Source organism: Leucopleurus acutus (genome assembly GCF_964270905.1).
Source record: "Leucopleurus acutus genome assembly, chromosome: Y".
Lineage (NCBI taxonomy): Eukaryota > Metazoa > Chordata > Mammalia > Artiodactyla > Delphinidae > Leucopleurus > Leucopleurus acutus.
The window spans coordinates 2,192,563-2,211,991 of record NC_139164.1 but is presented as its reverse complement, the minus strand read 5'-3'; positions in this window follow the sequence as shown (position 1 = coordinate 2,211,991).

Sequence of the window (19,429 nt, the reverse complement as noted above, 5' to 3'; positions counted from 1 at the left end):
CATTCCTTGCAGCCTTGGAGTCTATTCATCTTACAGTGTTTACATGCGAACCTGCTTCCTAGTGTACTGGGCTCTCCTCCATTAAAAATCGCAAAATGACCCATTTCTTAAGTATCAAGCATGTTCTGTCAGTTGCTGCTCTTGGGGGGAAAGAGGAGATTTGCAAAGAATCTCAAGCAGGGGCTAGAAGACATTTGCTCACTCAGGTTCACAGCAGCATTATTCACAGTAGCCAACACGTGGAAGCAACACAAGTGTCCGTGGCTGGATGGGTGGATACACCACATGGGGTCCATCCACACAGTGGAACATTACTCAGTCCAGAAAAGGAGAGGAGCTCTGACACAGGCTACCATGTGGACGGACCTCGAGCACATGGTGCTGAGTGAAATGAACTAGACACAGAAGGACCAACATTGTATGACTCCACTCCTAGGACGTCCCTAGAGGAGTACAGATCCATAGAGATGGCAAGTAGGACGGTGGGTGCCTTAGGGGGATGGACAGTGAGTGTTTCCTGAGGACAGAGCTTTGGTTTCGCCAGATGAAGAATTCTGGAGAGGATGGTGGCGTTGGCTGCCCAAGGATGTGAATGTATTTCATGCCACTTAAAAGTGGTAAACATAGTCCATTTTACGTGATGCGTATTTTACCACCAAACAAAGAAAAATCTTTTTAGAAAGGAGAGATTTGCATCCACTCGTGCTTTCAGGCCAACAGTGAGTGACCCTGAACCTTTCACGAATCATTACTCCCCTGATAAAATGCTGAAGTGTGTGCGTCAAAAGACGTTTTGTGGAGGCTTCGCAAACTTCTGAACTACTTAGAGATAGTGGATAAGCATGACGTCGGTACAAAGTAGCTTCATTGTCTTGAAAGTCTGTGCTTGAAGAGTTTCCTCTTGTTTTCCTGCCACAGCCTCGGGCTTGCATTTAAATATGAATGCGCAAAGCTTTACCCTTGCTAAGTGCTAAGCTTCCCCCCACCCCAGAAATGCACCTGTTAGCCAGTTGCTGTGGTGGAAATTTCCTATCTGCACACAACTTATTTTAATGCCCGGAAATGGAAGGGTACTTAAAAGCAATAACGAAGCAGCAGTCTACACTTTTATATTTACAGAAATAAATGTCTCAAATCCATTGACATGCATCCGTTTTGCTCTGTCACTTAAAAGATGCCAAGATGCTGTGTAGCTTTTCCCTGCATGCCTGTGCAAAGAAGACTTCAGCTGTCTACTATTTCTTGGACACTCCTGGCTTCTTAAATCATGAATATGTCTTATTGGCCTCTGCACTTTCTTGGTGACTTTAAAGGTTCATTTTTTTTCCATAAACCTCTCTGACAGTGTTATTTATTGAGAGGAAAAAAATAAATAAATAAACTGAGCCCCAAACCTTCTTCTCTCCTCCTGGAAAGAAAGCCATCTGTGCACTCTCTCGCCCTTACTCGCTATTGTAAATATTAAAGTGTCGATCCTTTGAAAATATTGAAGTGTCGATCCTTTGAGTTCTAAGTGCATCCTTCTATGGGCTTGTTTAAATGATTCAAACAGCTCAAGAGGCTATAAGATTTGAAAACGCATTTTGAAAGGCGCAGAAACTCCAAAGCAGAGATGCCTGACTATTAGGAAGAAGGAATCACCTCTGACAGAGTTGGGTACCAGACTGGCTATAAGCTTCCAGCCCTGCAAGGCTCAAGATATCCTTGCCTTCTTGGCTTTCTAAAACTACACAGGACATGCATAAGGAAAGCTGTAAGACCCTGGAGTACAGCCCCATATCCTAGGTTCTTGTGTCTGTCTCCAGAGAAGCTTCAGTGCCCAAGAAAGGCATTAGCACGGATTACAGGCAAAGGACCGAGGATTTGTTTTAGAATCGATTTGCTCTGGCAGAGCTCCGGCTGTTCTGAAACACTTGGACAAATATTTCCAAAAGGAAAACCACCCATAGCAACTGGGTTCTTCTCTAGGACCTCATTAGAACCATTTAGCCGGCTTGCTTTGATCTCATCAGACAAGGACGTCTTAGAGAGCACACCCCTTTTTCTTCTCTGATTGCCGTGGCTAGGACTTCCAGAACTCTGTTGAATCAAAGTGGTGAGAGTGGGCATCCTTGTCTCGTTCCTGATCTTAGAGGAAATGTTTCCAGCTCTTCACCATCAAGTATGATGTTAGCTGTGGAGGAGGGATAAATTAGGAGGTTGGAATGAACAGATACACACTATTATATACAAAATAGATAAACAACAAGGACCTACTGTATAGCACAGGGAACTCTACTCCATATTTTGTAATAACCTATAAGGGAAAAGAATCTGAAAAAGAATTTGTATATATGTGTGCGTGTACGTGTGTGTGTGTGTGTGTGTGTGTATTTGCTGAATCACTGTGCTATCATGATATTGTAAATCAACTATACTTCAATTTAAAAAAAAGAGCTAATTATCTAAGGTCTGTGATTTTGAGCAACTGACCCCCCCCCCCCAAAAAAAAAACCAAAATAACACATCAGCTCTTGGGAAAGAATAGTTGCATTGCGTTAACAGTCTGAACTGTACCATCCTCGAACTTTTTGGAGTAAATTTTGCCTTCGTTATGAATGACCCTCCCCGTTTTGTGGTTTGTCTTGTAGGACTACAAAGAAATCCCTCAAGCTGTAGACTTTCTTAAGCGTGAACCTGTTGATGCAGGTGAACCTGGGTGTAGGCGGTCTCAAATATTGTAACAAGACTCTAGCGTTACCATAATCTACAGTGTCAACTCTGTGACAGGCTAGCTGCGATCTTAACCATGCATCCAGGCTGGAAACAAACACTGCCTAGTTTCCATTGCTTTCCGTAAATTACACACCCTCAAGAAAAAAAAAACACCGCTTCCGTTAGTTCAGACACCTCCTAAAAGAGCTGCATTTTGTACTCCCCTCCCCTACATTTTGTGTTTTTGATGTCCTATTTTATATCTTCGTGCTTGTCCCTTAACTCTTATTTATTATTTATTTATTTATATTTGCCTGCGACACGTGGGATCTTAGTTCCCTGACCAGGGATCGAACCCGCGTCCCCTGCATTGTAAGGCAGATTCTTTACCACTGGACCACCAGGGAAGTCCCTGTCCCTTAACTCTTTACTGTAGCTGTGGTTGCTTTGACACTTTTTTGTCTTTTAATCTACATACTAGTGTACTGACGTGATCTTTAATCTGTACTGTATATTTGCCTTTCCTAGTGGGACCTTCCCCTTTCCTATAGATTCTTGCTTCGTTTCCATTTAGAGAAGACCCTTCAACATTTCTTCTAGGGTGGGTTTACTACTGGTAATTCTTTTGTGTTTTTGCTTGTTTGAGAAGTTCTTTGTCTCTCCTTCTATTCTAAATGACAATCTCGCTGGGTAGAGTGTCCTAGGTGCCAGGTTTTTCCCCTTCAGCACTTTGAATACATCATGCCACCCCCTTCTGGCCGTATTGCTACACATGGAAGCATCTAAAAGATAAAGATGTATTAAGAGCCTGCCTGGGGTCTATGTGATAAAAATTAGGGATGGTTAAAAATATAAAAACCTTTCATTAAAAATCAATTTTAGGGGTCTATAAAAATTAGGGATGGTAAAAAAAAATTAATACATTAAAAAAAATTAGGGATGGATGAGGTAGGTGGGGTTCACAGGTTACAAAGCCTTATTCCGTGTTTTTTGCAAGGTTCTGTTTCTCGCTGCTTCCATCATTAACATTGCAGCTCCTCTCGGCCCCCGGACGTTGCCCGATTGTGTTTGCTTTCCGTGATTGGATGCAAAATGCAAAGTCATCTTTCTCCGTGGACCAACCGCTCTCTCCTCTAATCGTCCGCATTCGTTGAGTCCAAATGACAGGTTAGGAGCCTAATGCATGGCTTCAAGAATATTAATTTAATGTTTGAAATGTCAGCAAATAGAGCGAAGGTATCGTTTCAGGCTCAGAGCTTTGTCAAGTCTCCATTGGGTAGATTATTTTTGAAGGCAGAGTCTCAGTGGCAAAGGCCGTCTTTGTAACGGGAAGCAAGCACGGCCTTGAGCCTTAGAGCAAAGCCAGTTGAGTTAATCCAACCTTTTAACGCTCAGCCAGGATGCTGTGTGGTCACCTAAGATAGAAAACCAAGGAAAGGGTGGCCTCCCTGCAATCATTACCGGTATCCGCTCTTACATATTTATTGCCCAGATTTCCCTTGAACACCCAGGGATAGAGATAAAGGATGAGCACATCGATACAGCATCTCTGCTTCCTTGGAGCTTACAGTCAAGACAGAGAGGTTGACATTCAGGATACAATGACACAAATAAACACATGATTGCCAAGGATGAGGGAAGCTGTGAAGGAAAAGTGATAACACACTATAAGAACACAGAGAAGGGGGATGGGACTAGGTCTGGAAAGTCAGGGAGGAGAATCTTCCCTAAAGAATTTCATCGGTGCTCAGATCTGTAGCAAGACTGAAAATGAATTCTGCAAAGCGAGGAGAGAAGGAGTATTCTCAGGCAGAAGAAACCTCCTTTTGGGGCGTCCTGTGCTTGACGCTTTTGAGGAGCTGTAAAGAGGGGGCCAGGGAGGCTGAAAGTCAGAAATCAAGATGCGTCCCAGGAACTGGTCACACCAGAGCTTTTCCCAGGTCTTCTACAATACGTGCTTGTTCCTAACATCCACAGGGATATGAAAAGAGAATTTTGAGCAGACGGTAACCTGTGAGACTGTCCCAAGGACTCTGTAAGCAATAGAATCAGGAAGGTCATGATAATGCAGTGGAAGATGATATCCGTGTATCGATAAGCAACCTGGACCCTGAAGGTAAGTCTCCCCGAGAATGCAAAGTGGTGCAGCCACTATGGAGAACAGGATGGAGGGTCCTTAAAAAACTCAAAGGAGAGCTACGATATGATCCTGCAACCCCACTCCTGGGCATATATCCAGAGAAAATAATTCAAAAAGATACAGGCACCCCAATGTTCATAGCAGCACTATTTACAATACCCGGGACATAGAAACAACCTAAATGTCCATCAGCAGATGAATGGATAAAGAAGATGTGGTGCATATATACAATGGAATACTGCTCAGCCATAAAAAATGAAATACTGTCATTTGTAGCAAAATGGATGGACCTAGACATGATCATACTAGGTGAAGTCAGTCAGACAAAGACAAATACCATATGACATCACTTATATGTGGAGTCTACAAAAAGTGATACAAGTGAACTTACTTACAAAACAGAAACAGACTCACAGACTTTGGTAAACATAAGTTTGTTTTCTAAGGGGAAAGGTGAGGGGAAGGGATAAATTAGAAGTTTGGGATTAACATAGACACACTACTACGTATAAAATAGATAATCAACAAGGACCTGCTATATAGCACAGGGAACTCTACTCAATACTTTGTAGTGACCTGTATGGGAAAAGAATCTAAAAAAAGAATATATATATATATATATATAGAGAGAGAGAGAGAGAGAGAGAATGGAGTCACTTTGCTGTACACCTGAAACACAACATTATAAATCAACTCTAATATAAAATAAACATTAGAAAAAAGATAAGGCTCCCCGTGGGGCAGTGTGACCCCATGAGGGATGCCCTGAAGGTCTCCGAAGACCCCATCTCTACACTATCATGAATTGGCCGTATGATCTTGGACACTTAAATGCACTGTCCCTGTTTTATTCCAGTGGTTCTTAACGGTGGGGCATTTTATGCCCAGGGGGCATCAAGTAACGTCTGAAGACATTTTGGGTTGTCACTGCAAAGGGGAGGAGAGTGCTATTGCATCTGTGAATATCTTATACAGAATACAAACCCCATGTTGCTTTATTTGCCTCCATGTGCCTCCCAGGAAATCAGGCTCCCCCAAGTCCAATCTTCTTTTTCACCAACTCAAGCTCAATGATTCTCTTCCAAGACCTTAAAAGTACTTAAATGCCTCCAAGGTTAGCAGACCATACGGCGGAAAAAGAAATTGCAAAGCAATCCATTTTCACGAGGTAGATGGAAAGCTATACTATAGCACAGCCATGCTGTGGACAGGCTACGGATTTTGTTAGTTTAAACAGACCTAAAAACGAATCTAACTGATGACTCCTTCTGTAACTATCAGTGACAGACTTCCATGAGTTTGAGTGTTTAGGGCTCTGAGTGTGCTGTGTCCGCGTTCTCAGCAATCATCCTTGCGTAGAGTTTTCCTATTACCATTGTAATTGTGATCACGGCAAAGTGGAATCATCATTTAATGCATCATTTGCTATGCAAATTGTTTTTCACAGAGACTTGTTTGCTCTGACCTTTCTTGGAGTTGTCATTTCAAAGGCCCGACCATTCCTATTCTTCACCTCTCAGAATATCCTTCGAGTATCTCAGGAGTGAATTGCCTACTACGCATAGAAATAGGGGAGGGGTTGCCCAGGGACCATATTTATTTAAACTCTGCTGCCTTTATTCAGAGAAGACAGGAGCTCACACTCCCTGGAGGAGAGAAAATTTGGTCGGCAGGAATTCATCCTTCTGAGCTCCAGGTTAATCTGGGCCCCTGGTCTCTGTATCAGAAACTATCAAAATCGGAGCACGCCCCCCAATAGTTGAATATTATTCTACTTACAGAATGATACAGGGGCTTCTGTTGTTTTGTTTGCTTTGTTCTGTTTCGTTTTGTGGCCACGCCCCGCAGCATGCAGGGTCTCAGCTCCCCGATCAGAGATCGAACACGTGTCTCCTGCAGTGGGAGCTCGGAGTCTTAACCACTGGACGGCCAGGGAAGTCCTGGGGCTTCTGTTCAGTTAGATTACATACCCTGTGAGACACACCCCCTAACCAGAATGTCCAAAAGAATGAAAAGTTAATGGGATAAACAATCATTTTTTCTAGCTTTCTTGAGCTGTAACTGACATGTAACATTGTGTACACTTAAGGTGTCCATGGTGATGATCTGATACACATATATATGGCAGAATGGTCACCGTCATAAGGTTAGCTAACAACTCCATCACCTCAAATAGTTACCCTTCTTTTGTGTCTCGGTGAGAACACTTAAGATCTACTCTCTTGGCAATCTCAAGTATATAATTCAGTATTGGTTTGAGGGTTGTTTCCTTTGTTTGTTTCTTCTTTGGGCCGTGCCGAGTGGCTTACAGGGTCTAAGCTCATGGACCAGGGATTGAACCCAGACCTTCGGCAGTTAAAGCGCAGAATCCTAACCAGGGAAGTCCCACAGTATTGTTAACGCTAATCCCCACGCTGGGCATAGATATCCCAGAACTCATTTATCTGATAACCGGGAGTTTGTACCCTTTGACCAACACTTCTCCAATCCCCCGACCCCATCCCCTGGCAAACACCACTCTACTCTCTGTTTCTACTACGAAATGGACAATATTTTAAAACCATTCACCAAGCTGAGTCACGCTAACTGGGTGTAGTCAATGCATGAGTTTCAATCTGTGTGCTAAGTGTCTATAAGCGTAATTTCTTTCTCCAGGTAGATAAGAAGACACATAGAAATAGAAGTTTTAATTAAAAAGCCGTATTTGTCTTTGCCAAAGATTTTAAAGACAAGTAATCTTGACCCTGACTGATGCTTTCTTTTGCGTGCACATATACTCTACCCAGAAGCTTGCAACCTTTTTACGCATCTTAGGCAGAAACAGGACATATGTATGTAATGCCTGAAAGCTCACAGAATGCTTTCCCAACCTCCTGGTTGAGCCTCTCAGTAAACTTCAGGACCTTACGGCAGGGTAGCATTCATTAACCAAATCCTTCTGGTGGGCTTTTAGCAAATATGGTAAGAGTATCTCTCATGTAGGTGAAAAACATAATATACCATAGACTGGGCAGCTTAAGACCACAGAAAATGATTATTTCACAGTCCTGGAGACCAGACGTCTGAGGGCAAGGTGTCCTAGGACCACGCTCCCTCCAGAGGCTCCAGGGAAGGGTCCTTCCCGCCTCTTCCAGCTTCTGGGGGCTCCAGGCGTCCCTGGGCTTGTGGCCACCTCCCTCCCGTCTCTGCCTCTGTCTTCCCGGGGCTTCTCCTCTGTGTCTGGGTCTCTCCTCTTCTGTGTCTTAGAAGGACCCTGTCATTGGATGTAGGGTCACCCTCATCCAGGAGGACCTCATCTCAGTCCTTACATTAATTACATCTGTATGTTTGTCATGGCAAAACTTGAAAAAAAAGAACCCTAAATGTTCATCAAAATGAGAGGGATAAAATAAGCATTATGCATTAATATAATGACATTCCAGGAAGCAGTGACCCAAGTAAGCAGAGTTGCATACAGCATGTGCCCCAGGATGTAACAACGTAGATAAACTTCAAGTTATAAATTTAAGTACAAAAAACACCCTAAATTGACTAAATGCTGCGTATGCTCTGATGCAATTTGTATAAAGCTTACAACATGCAACATTAAATCAGTTTTAGTTTATAAATGCAGAGCTTTGTAAGTAAAAACTTTAAATCTGACTGAGAATAAAAACTATCAACCTAGTACTTCTGGAAAAAGACAGACTGAGGTACAGGAAATACAGTGGATAGCGCTACTGGTTCTTGAACATTTTACATCTTCTTTTAAAAATTGACGAGGGGCTTCCCTGGTGGCGCAGTGTTTGAGAGTCCGCCTGCCGATGCAGGGGGCACGGGTTCGAGCCCTGGTCCAGGAAGGTCCCACATGCCGCCGAGCAACTAAGCCCACACTCCACAACTACTGAGCCTGCGCTCTAGAGCCCGCGAGCCACAACTACTGAGCCCACATGCCACAATTACTGAAGCCCACGCACCTAGAGCCCGTGCTCCGCAATAAGAGAAGCCACTGCAGTGAGAAGCCCGCGCACCACAACGAAGAGTAGCCCCCGCTCGCTGCAACTAGAGAAAGCCCGCACGTAGCAACGAAGACCCAGCACAGCCAAAAATAAATTTTAAAAGTAAAATAAATTTATTTTTAAAAAATGGTGAAAGCAAAGCAAAATTTTAGCATTTGTCCTAGCCAATCAAGAGGATGGCATTCACAGAATTTTTTTTTTTTACATCACATTGTCAAATGAGACACAATAAAGGGAATTAACTAATATTACAGTCAGGCTAATAAAGGTTCTGTTTCTGCCTTGTATTCTCAGAGTACCTTTCTGTCTCTTCCTTAAAGTGAAAAATGGTTTTATTCATCTTGTTTTGTTCTTAGTGCCAAGCACAGGTCATCACATTCCGAGTGCTGGAAACACAAAATGGAGAAGGGAGAGAAGGAGGGAAGGAAGGAAGGAAGGGAGGGAGGGAGGGAGGGAGGAAAGATGTAAGGAAAGGGCAAAATAAAAAAGAGAACCTTATCTCTTATTATTATTAGCCAATTTTTCACAGACTTCCCTTTAATTCTTGTCACTGCTAGTGATAAACTTTACCATCGCAACTCAAGAACATTTTATTGGTAGATGCTTGAATGCATTAGGGGCCATATCTGCAGGATATAATAATAATTTCCTCTATTTTTATAGCTCAGCAAAATCCTAAATCTAGTGGAACGCGGTGGTGAAATAGGATATCCCCCATTATTCGACCCAGCAAAAAGTACTGCAGGAGACAAAAGTAAGATTAGAAAAACCTCCTGGAAATGTATGTTCTCCACAGTACTTCATCAGTAGCAGAGTATTTGCAGGGCTGTTTGGAGCATAATTTACAAAGAAATAGGGAGACGCCATCAAAGTATTAAATTCAAATTAAATAGCAGCTCTGGTCCCGTTCCAGACCTCCGTGTCCCACAGGTTCAGGGTAATGGATTATTGATGACAGTGCCCTATGCATATTCATTGATGCCATGGAAATATTTTCATTGCAAATGGCTTGTTTGTAAAAATAAACCAAAAACAAAAAAACTCTGAATTATCTTTTTTTATTGAAATACAGTTGATTTACAATGCTGTGTTAGTTTCAGGTGTACAGCAAAGTGCTTCAGTTATATATATGTGTGTGTGTATATATATATATATGTAAACATATATTCTTTTTCAGATTCTTTTCCATTATAGGTAATTACAAGATATTGAATATAGGTCCTTGTGCTATACAGTAGGTCCCTGTTATTTATCTATTTTATATATAGTAGTGTGTATATGTTAATCCCATACTCCTAATTTATCCCTCCCCCACCCCTTTCCCCTTTGGTAACCGTAAGTTTGTTTTCTATGTCTGTGAGTCTATTTCTGTTTTGCATATAGATACATGTGTATTATTTTTTAGATTCCATATATAAATGATATCATGTGGTATTTGTCTTTCTTTGTCTGATTTAGGTCACTTAGTATGATCATGTCTAGGTCCCTCCATGTTGCTGCCAGTGGCATGATTTCATTCTTTCTTACGGCTGAGTAATACTCCGTTGTATACGTGTACCACACCTTCTTTATCCATTGTCTGTTGATGGGCACTTAGGTGGCTTCCATGTCTTGACTATTGTAAATAATGCTGCTGTGAGCATAGAGGTGCATGTATGTTTTCAAGTTGTGGTTTAAACCTGAATTATCACGTGGTCAGATTCAGACTTTGTTGATCTCTGATTATTTAATATGTGGATAAGGAATACAGAAAAACATAGGCTCAAAGAAGACTAAATTAAGGATATCTCTAAGCCATGCAGCAAGGCTGGGGATAATGTAGGAAAGGCAAGGACTCATTTCGTCATCACGATGCAATCAACAGTGTTATCACTTCCTGTTACATATTGAGTCCCCTGCCCAGGGTGGGACCGGAGTCTAACCCTTGCCCTCCCAAGGTCACCATCCAATTAAGTAGCAGAAGCAATGAATGATAACATCAAGCCTAAAACCCCCAGGAGGATTAAAGACCTTATCTCACTGGTAAGTAGGAACTATGGTTTGAAAGACCTATTTACCAGTGTTTGACATTTTTTCTAAGATTTCATCTAAGCATCTTTCGTAGGGGGGATTACATCTTCTAGCATTTGTTTTCAAGCACTAATGGGAGTACAGAACGTGGTATATTTCCAGGACCCTTTTCGTGAAAGAAATTATGCCATTGGTGAAATTTGAACAGAAGGGCTTCCACGAGCGTTCTGGGGGTATTTTATAGGTTCCCAGCAGGGAGGCCATTTGCCTGGAGAAATTGAGAAGCCAGGATACAGCATGTGTGTGAAATCAACGCTGGAGGCTCTTACACAATTAGAGATTGTTTAATCTCCAAGGAAGTCCAAAGGTATCATCAGAAGAAGTTCGCCTGGTCCTAATCTTCAAACGATTCTCTTTGATGACCCCTGTTCCTTGGTTAGGGCACCATATTGATCTGACATTTTCAGAGCAACGTGTCCTGCCTTGAGATGTGTAGGTATTGCAGAGAGCAACTTTTCCATGAATTCCCCAAAAGTTTGGATTTTTCATACAGGGCATTGGTTTTCCGTGGGGATAATTTTACTCCCCAGGGGTCAGCAGTATCTGGAGATGGGGGAGGGTTGGACTCAATGTAAAACAAAATAAAAGCAAAATATTCTCACCAACAAAAAACCAATTGGGGGCGGGCTTCCCTGGTGGCGCAGTGGTTGCGAGTGCGCCTGCCGATGCAGGGGACGCGGGTTCGTGCCCCGGTCCGGGAGGATCCCACGTGCCGCGGAGCGGCTGGGTCCGTGAGCCGTGGCCGCTGAGCCTGCGCATCCGGAGCCTGTGCTCCGCAACGGGAGAGGCCTCAACGGTGAGAGGCCCACGTACCGCAAAAAAAAAAAAAAAAAGATTAGGCAGAGAGATTATGCAGTTCTGCCTGATGTAACTACAAGAGCCTTTCAAAGCAGAGAGTTTTCCCCAGCTGGCGGAAGAAGAGACAGCCAGGAACGTGAGGGATGACCGGCATTCATTGTGCTGTTGCTGGCTTGAAGATGGAGAACGTCCCATGAGATTTAGGAAACTGAAAGAGGTCCCCACCTGATAACCAACCAGCAAACAATGAGGGACTTCAGTCCTACAGTCGCAAGGAACTTAATTCTGCTGACAGCAAGAAGGAGTCTCGAGTCAGCTCTCTTTCCCCTGAGCCTCTGGGCAAGAGCTCAGTGTAGCCAACACCTTGATTTCAGCCTTAGGCAATTACCCAGCCATGCCGTGCAGGACTTCTGACCTACAGAGCCGTAAGCTATTAAACAGATGTAGTTTTAAAACCTGCAAAGTTTGTGGCAATTTGTCACACAGCGTAGGAAAGTTAAAAGACATCCGATGGGACTGTCACCTGTCCCTCAATGAATACTTTGGAAAGGATGCTGCATCGTTCAGAAACTTCCAGTAGGTAACATGAGTAAAAACATCACCGTGTCACCAGGAACGTAGATCTCAACTGACCGCCTGAATTCATGGAACCCGTGTCAGGGCTGGTTGCTGTTTTCACAGGTTTTCAGTTATTTGCTCCCAGAGAAGTTGCTCCCGTTGGTACCCTGTGGAAGCAGCAAAATCACCTCATCTTCCAGAAGTGCGTGAAGATGTGTAGTTTTGCCTTGAGTCCACTCTGATAGCCACAGTGGATCCAGCTGAACAGACCACAGAGAACTTCATTAGTAATTATTAAGCACTTCCAGGTAAACTTCCCATGATCCAAACTGTGTTCAGCGGACAGAGGCAAAGTTCCACCAAGGACTATGTCTGTCAAGCAGGTCGCATGAGTTGGTGGCATGGTCATGGAGAAACCGACGTGAATTCCTGCCTAACAGGAATATTGAATCCTTAAATGAACTGCACACTCTCATTGTTTATAGGAGCACGCAGTAGCCAGGCGTAATAAAAATAATTGAAATGAGGGTTCGGAGCCATTAATCTATGGAGGAGTGCCTTAAAGAGTAAGTGAGGAAGAAAACCAATCACATGGCCATGACAGCCCCCAACTGATGTCCCTTGTACCTAATGGTCTCAGTGGCCGTCGGTAAAAGGCCGAATGCTATGGGTAAGGCAGAATGAAAGTTTAAGACAAATTCTTTCCCCAGAAGGACAGAATAGAGAATAGAAAACGTGAAGAATGAAGGAAATGGGCCTCTCCATTGCTGGTGAGAAAAAAATAGAATCTTATCTCTACCTGCCACACCTCATGAATGAAGTGACAGAAATTCCTACTGGATGAACAAAACTCTTTTTTTCCCTCCCTTCTGCCACTTATGCCATGTGGAGCAGTAGGTAAATCCGTCTCGGAAGAAATATCTATTGTTGGCCCAGTTTCACCTGATCCTTTTTGCTGGGGTCTGAGAAGTACGGGCCCACCCACCATGTTCACAGGTGGTGAATGGTTCAACTTCTAAACACTGTCTTCTAAACGGTATCTTGTCATCTTACCTCAGATCTTTCTGGGTATCAACCTTTCCAGTTGGACTTCTGCAGAAGTGGACCCTGGGATGGACTTTGGGGTGCAAGATGTTTGTGAAAGCAAGGCTGATTGGGCAGGGCCAACCAGTCTTTGCCAACCTAGCACTAAACTGCAAAGAAAGTTCTACCCATCTGAATTGGGCCAAAATGGCCAACCCTTCATACCCTAGATTCCATCCCTGGACACAGGCTAGCTCTGGGAAGAACCTCAAGACCCTGGACAGCAAGTTCTTCCATGAAGAGGAATCAGGGTGCTGCATTTGTGTCCACCACAGGACCGTACCGTGTTGGATTCATTTGTAAAAACACCCCACAGCCCAGTCCTTGTGCATGGGTATCGCTCAAATGAATGAGTTCACACAGGAGCAAACCAAGTTATAAACAGTGTACAGGAAGGTTATCTTCAGAATTAGAGTCTTGTGTTAGCAATTGTTTTCCTTTGTTTCTGTAAGATTTTACAGGCAGTTAACCCGAAATTGTTATGCAGTCTATTTGTTTCACTAGCTCCTCTCATTGTGATTCATTAAATATTGTTCATGGAATCAAAGCTCACCTACGAAAGGACGCTGAAGGGTTAAATTCAGGGAATTGTCAGTTTTAAAAAAAATGGACCCTCTTTAAGGCATTTTGTTTAACAGATACATCACTGAGGACTCACTCTTCTATTTATTTTCAATCTCATTGAAATAAAAAGCCTATCGTATACTGTGACTACCTTTCGATGTCACATGTCCTGAAGCATTTGTGGCTCATTTATTTACTTTAGTTGCTTGAACTTCCGTTATTGAAATCTTCAAAAGTAACATATGTTATTGAAATCCTTCAAACAAAGGCAATTAGCATGTCCTCCAAAATACTTGAAACCAGAATTCCCAGTTTAAGTGTGATGTGATTTTTTTTCCTTTTTTTAATTAAAGTGTAGTTGATTTACAATGTTGTGTTAATTTCTGCTGTACTGCAAAGAGATTCCGTTATCCATATATAGACATTCTTTTTTATATTCTTTTCCATGATGGTTTATCACAGGATAGAATAGAGTTCCCTGTGCTCTTTAGAAGAACCCTGCTGTTTATCCACTCTAAACGTAATAGTTTGCATCTGCTAATCCCAAACTCCCACTCCATCCCTCCCCCACCCCCCGCCCCTTGGCAACCACAAGTCTGTTCTCTGTGCCTGTGAGTCTGTTTCTGTTTTATAGATAAGTTCATTTGTGTCATATTTTAGATTCCACATATAAGCGATATCATATGATATTTGTCTTTCTCTGTCTGACTTACTTCACTTAGTATGATAACCTCTAGGTCCTTCCATGTGGCAGCAAATGGCATCATTTCATTCTTTTTTATGGCTGAGTAGTATTCCATTGTATATATCTACCATGATGTGATCTTCAATTATTAATATACACGCTGAGTTGAACCCCAGGGTCCTGAAAATAAAGATATTTCTCTACCTGATACACCAGTTGCTGGAGGTCTCAACAAATGTACCATGCTTGGTAAATTTTAGTGGCTACCAAAAGGTGAGGACCCTGCACACGTTGTAAACGGAGCTGGAATTCTGGTTTTCTGTGACCCCCAAATACACAAGGTTCCAGCTCACAGTGCTTTTAGGAAAGGAATCAAAGTGTTCCCATGGTTGTGATTTAGCTTATGAATTCATGGCTCTGTGCATTCCTTTGGATTTGCTTTTCCATCACCAGGAGTTATAATCAGTAGTCGGGAAACCCATGTGGTACACAGCAAGGCCTGCTCTCAGAAAGCTGCCCTGATACCTTCCTGAGAGCAAGCTGTAGTCCTCTGTAATTGAGACTGTGTGACTTTGTGCGTGTGTGTGTGTGTGTGCATGTGTACAATAGTTAATTTTAAGGATCAACTTGACTGGGCCACGAGGTGCCCAGATTAAACATGATTTCTAAGTGTGTCACTAAGGGTATTTCCAGGTGAGATTAGCATTTGAATCAGTGGACTGACTAAAACAAATTGTCCTCCATCAGTGTGGGTGGGCCTCATCTAATCAGTTGAGGACCCAGATAGACCGAAAGTCAGAAGAAGGAGGAATGGTACCCTTTTATTTCCACCTCACTGTTTCAGCCGGGACATCTCATTTCATCTTTGCCTGCCCTTGGACCAGGATTTACACCATCGTCTCCATTGATGTATATTTCTGTTTTTGTGCCAGTACCATAGTGTCTTGATTACTGTAGCTTTGTAGTATAGTCCGAAGTCAGGGAGCCTGATTCCTCCAGCTCCGTTCTTCTTTCTCAACAGTACTTTGACTGTTTGGGGATCTTTTGTGTTTCCATACACATTTTAAAATTATTTGTTCTAGTTCTGTGAAAAATGTCACTGGTATTTTGATGGGGGTTGCACTGAGCAAAATAACAATAACAACAATAATAATAGTAAGTTCAGAACAAAATAACAATAATAATAATAGTAAGCGCAGAGAAAGAAGTGATGCATTTTAGAAATATCCAGGGCATTTCTGACCACTTCTGTGTAAAATCAGAGAGAAGATGAGGCGCTATGGCTAGGAGGCTTACAGTAGTGAAAATTAATGGCTAAAAACAGAAAAAAGGAGGAATAGGGAATATAGTCACCCAAAGAATTATTAAAACAGAGAAATCTGGAAGCATTCAGGGTTACTGAGACCTGCCCACAATAAATGTCATTGGTAACAATAAATGTTTTAAAAAAATTTTTGGACTATAGTTGATTGACAGTGTTGTGTTAGCTTCAGGTGTACAGCAAAGTGATTCAGTTATGCGTATGCATATATTCATTCTTTGTGAGATTCTTTCCCCATATAGGTTATTACAGAATATTGAGTAGAGTTCCCTGTGCTCTACACAGGACCTTGTTGGTTATCTATTCTATATATAGTAGAGTGTGTATGTTAATCCCAAGCTCCTAATGTATCCCTCCCCTCCATGTTTCCCCTTTGGTAACCATAAGTTTGTTTTTGAAATCTGTGAGTCTGTTTCCATTTTGTAAATACGTTCATTTGTATCATATTTTAGCTTCCACATATAAGCAATATCATATGATATTTGTCTTTGTCTGACTTCACTTAGTATGGTCATCTCTAGGCCCATCCATATGGCTACAAATGGCCATTTATTTCATTTTTTATGGCTGCGTAATATTCCATTGTGTATATGCACCACATCTTCTTTATCCATTCCTCTGTTGATGGACACTTAGGTTGCTTCCATGTCTTGGCTATTGTAAATAGTGCTGCTATGAATACGGGGGTGCACGTATCTTTTCAAATTATGTTCTTCTCTGGATATGTGCCCAGGAGTGGGATTGCTGGATCATATGGTAGCTCTATATTTAGTTTTTTAAGGAACATCCATGCTGTTCTCCAGAGTGGCTGTACCAATTAATGTTATTGTTTTTAAGGACAGAAAAAATGTCCAGCTAATGCTGTTATATATTTATGCCATTCATTGATATTCACACCGTATTCATTTTCTAGATGCTCTGATTTCACAACTCACAACCGTTTAAACGTGGTTCATTCCTTACTTTGTGAGAAATACCGTTACTCCTGTATCAGTATAAATCCTAAACGTACTTCTCTACCCAATTCAAGATTTGTCTCATTCATAGTCTTTCCTACTTTCCTGTCCCCCTGCCCTTCCAAAAGGCATGTTTGTCTTTTAAAATTGTCATCATGCTTATATTGCCCTCTTGGGACACAGGTACCTTATTCCCTTTCACTATCTTGGAGTAAAGGTAACATAGGAGATCTTCCAGATGCAAGTCCACCCATGGGCTCCCTAGGGGCGTGTTTCATGAGACGTCTCTTACGCTAGAAATGTTTTGTGGGGGGGACAAAAAGGTACCATGGACAGTTCCAGGAGACAACCCTGGGTGATACCTCAGCAACCCATGAACTGTCATCAGATCACTTATTTACACAGGTATCTCCTTTCCAAAGGTCATACCAAGTGGGGTGTCATGGTTACCAGCATCATCTCTCTAACACAGAGAGAAAAGGGCTTTGTCTCCAGAGGTTTCTTTCGTCAGAAGCAGCAGCAGCAGAGGTGGCATTAGCCTAGAGCAAAAGTAGTAAAGGAGATTCCGGGGACTAAAGTTTGGTCAAGTATATTCTAGAATAAACAATTCTAGGTACTCCAGAGTCTATATCAGGAAGTATTTTTCCCATGAGTTTAGATTCCTCATTGGTATTAAGAAACTTACCAAAAATGGTACAAATGAACTTATTTTCAAAACAGAAATAGAGTCACAGATGTAGAAAACAAATTTATGGTTACCAAACGGGGTAAAGTTGGGGGGAGGATAAATTGGGAGATTGGGATTGACATATACACACTACAATATATAAAATAGATCACTAATAAGGACGTACTGAGCCCAGGGAACTCTACTCAATGCCTGTAATGACCTATGTGGGAAAAGAATCTTAAAAAGAGTAGATATCTGTACATGTATAATTGATTCATTGTGCTGTGCAGCAGAAACTAACACAACACTGTAAATCAACTATACTGCAATAAAAATTTTTTTCAAATACCCATGAGATGCTCAAGGGAACCCAAATAAGAAAGCCATCCTAATGAATACAAAAGAAGAAGAAGAAAGAAAGAAAACCATCCTTAGCCAATGGCAAGTGACAAGCGGTACCTTTCTTTCAAAGGGCTAGAAAGAGGGAGCATCCTCGAAGGATAACCGCCAGCTCCACGCAGCTGGAGGCACATCCTATTTTCATTTTCTCCATCAGCTTTTCCGTTGTTCCCGCTTGGCCTGGGCTCACTGAAATGGTTGGGAATTGAGAAACGAGGGGAAGGACAGAATGACAACTGGGAAGACGGGCAAAGAGGAAACCACCACACCTGCCAAATCGCAATCCTTTGCCCTACAGGGAGATGGGTTCCAGAATTTCATGGAAGATGCACAGCACGTCTGTGGGATTGCCCTGGACACCCTAGAAGGTTTAGGGCAAAGTCCCTGATATATGCACATCGATAATATTGCTGCAAGTGAGTTTCTTGACTAGTTTCCCCGCAGTTGGGCTAAGCATGATAAACCATCTGCATATGCCTGACAGAACGTGTGAATAGAGGAATCGACATGGGTAGCAGTGTTATTGCATGTCGCTGTGTAAACGCAGGAACGCTACAACTTCAGGAGCAGGGAAGCCAGACTTTGCTGCACTTCTCTGTGTTAATCACAGACAGAAGGCCAAGCCGTATGCTGTGGCGATGTCTGCTGTCCAAGCAGGCAGCCTACCCACTTGCCATTCAAAACTACAAGACCTCAAGGTCGCTGCCAACAGGATTGACTCCTCTGGGCTCAACTCAATGCTGAGAAATTCTGAGTGCTTTTTCCGTTTTCTTTTTCTTGGAGTAGAGTTGATTTACAATGTCATGTTAATTTCAGGTGTACCGCAAAGTGATGCAGATATATCTATATGGGAATATAGAATAAAGAATATAGATATATTCTTTCACAGATTCTTTCCTATTATAGGCTATTACAAAATATTGAATAGAGATTCCACATATAAACAATATTATATGATATTTGTCTTTCTCTGTCTTACTTCACTTAGTATGACAATCTCTCTGTCCATCCATGTTGATGCAAATGGCGTTATTTTGTTCTTTTTTATGGCTGAGTAATATTCCATTGTATATATGGACCACATCTTTATCCACTCATCAGTCGATGGACACTTAGGTTGCTTCCGTGTCTTGGCTACTGTACATAGTGCTGCTGTGAAGATAGGGGTGCATGGATCTTTTCAAATTAGAGTTTCCTCCAGATATATGCCCAGGAGTGGGATTGCTGGATCACGTGGTGACTCTATTTTTCGTTGTTTAAGGAACATCCATCCTGTTCTCCATAGTGACTATATCAATTTACATTCCCACCAACAGTGTAGGAGGGTTCCCTTTTCTCCACACCCTCTCCAGCATTCACTGTTTTTAGAGTTTCTGACGATGGCCATTCTGACGGGTGTGAGGTGATACCTCACTGTAGTTGTGAGTTGCATTTCTCTGATAATCAGTGATGTTGAGCATCTTTTCATGGGCCTCATGGCCGTCAGCACGTCT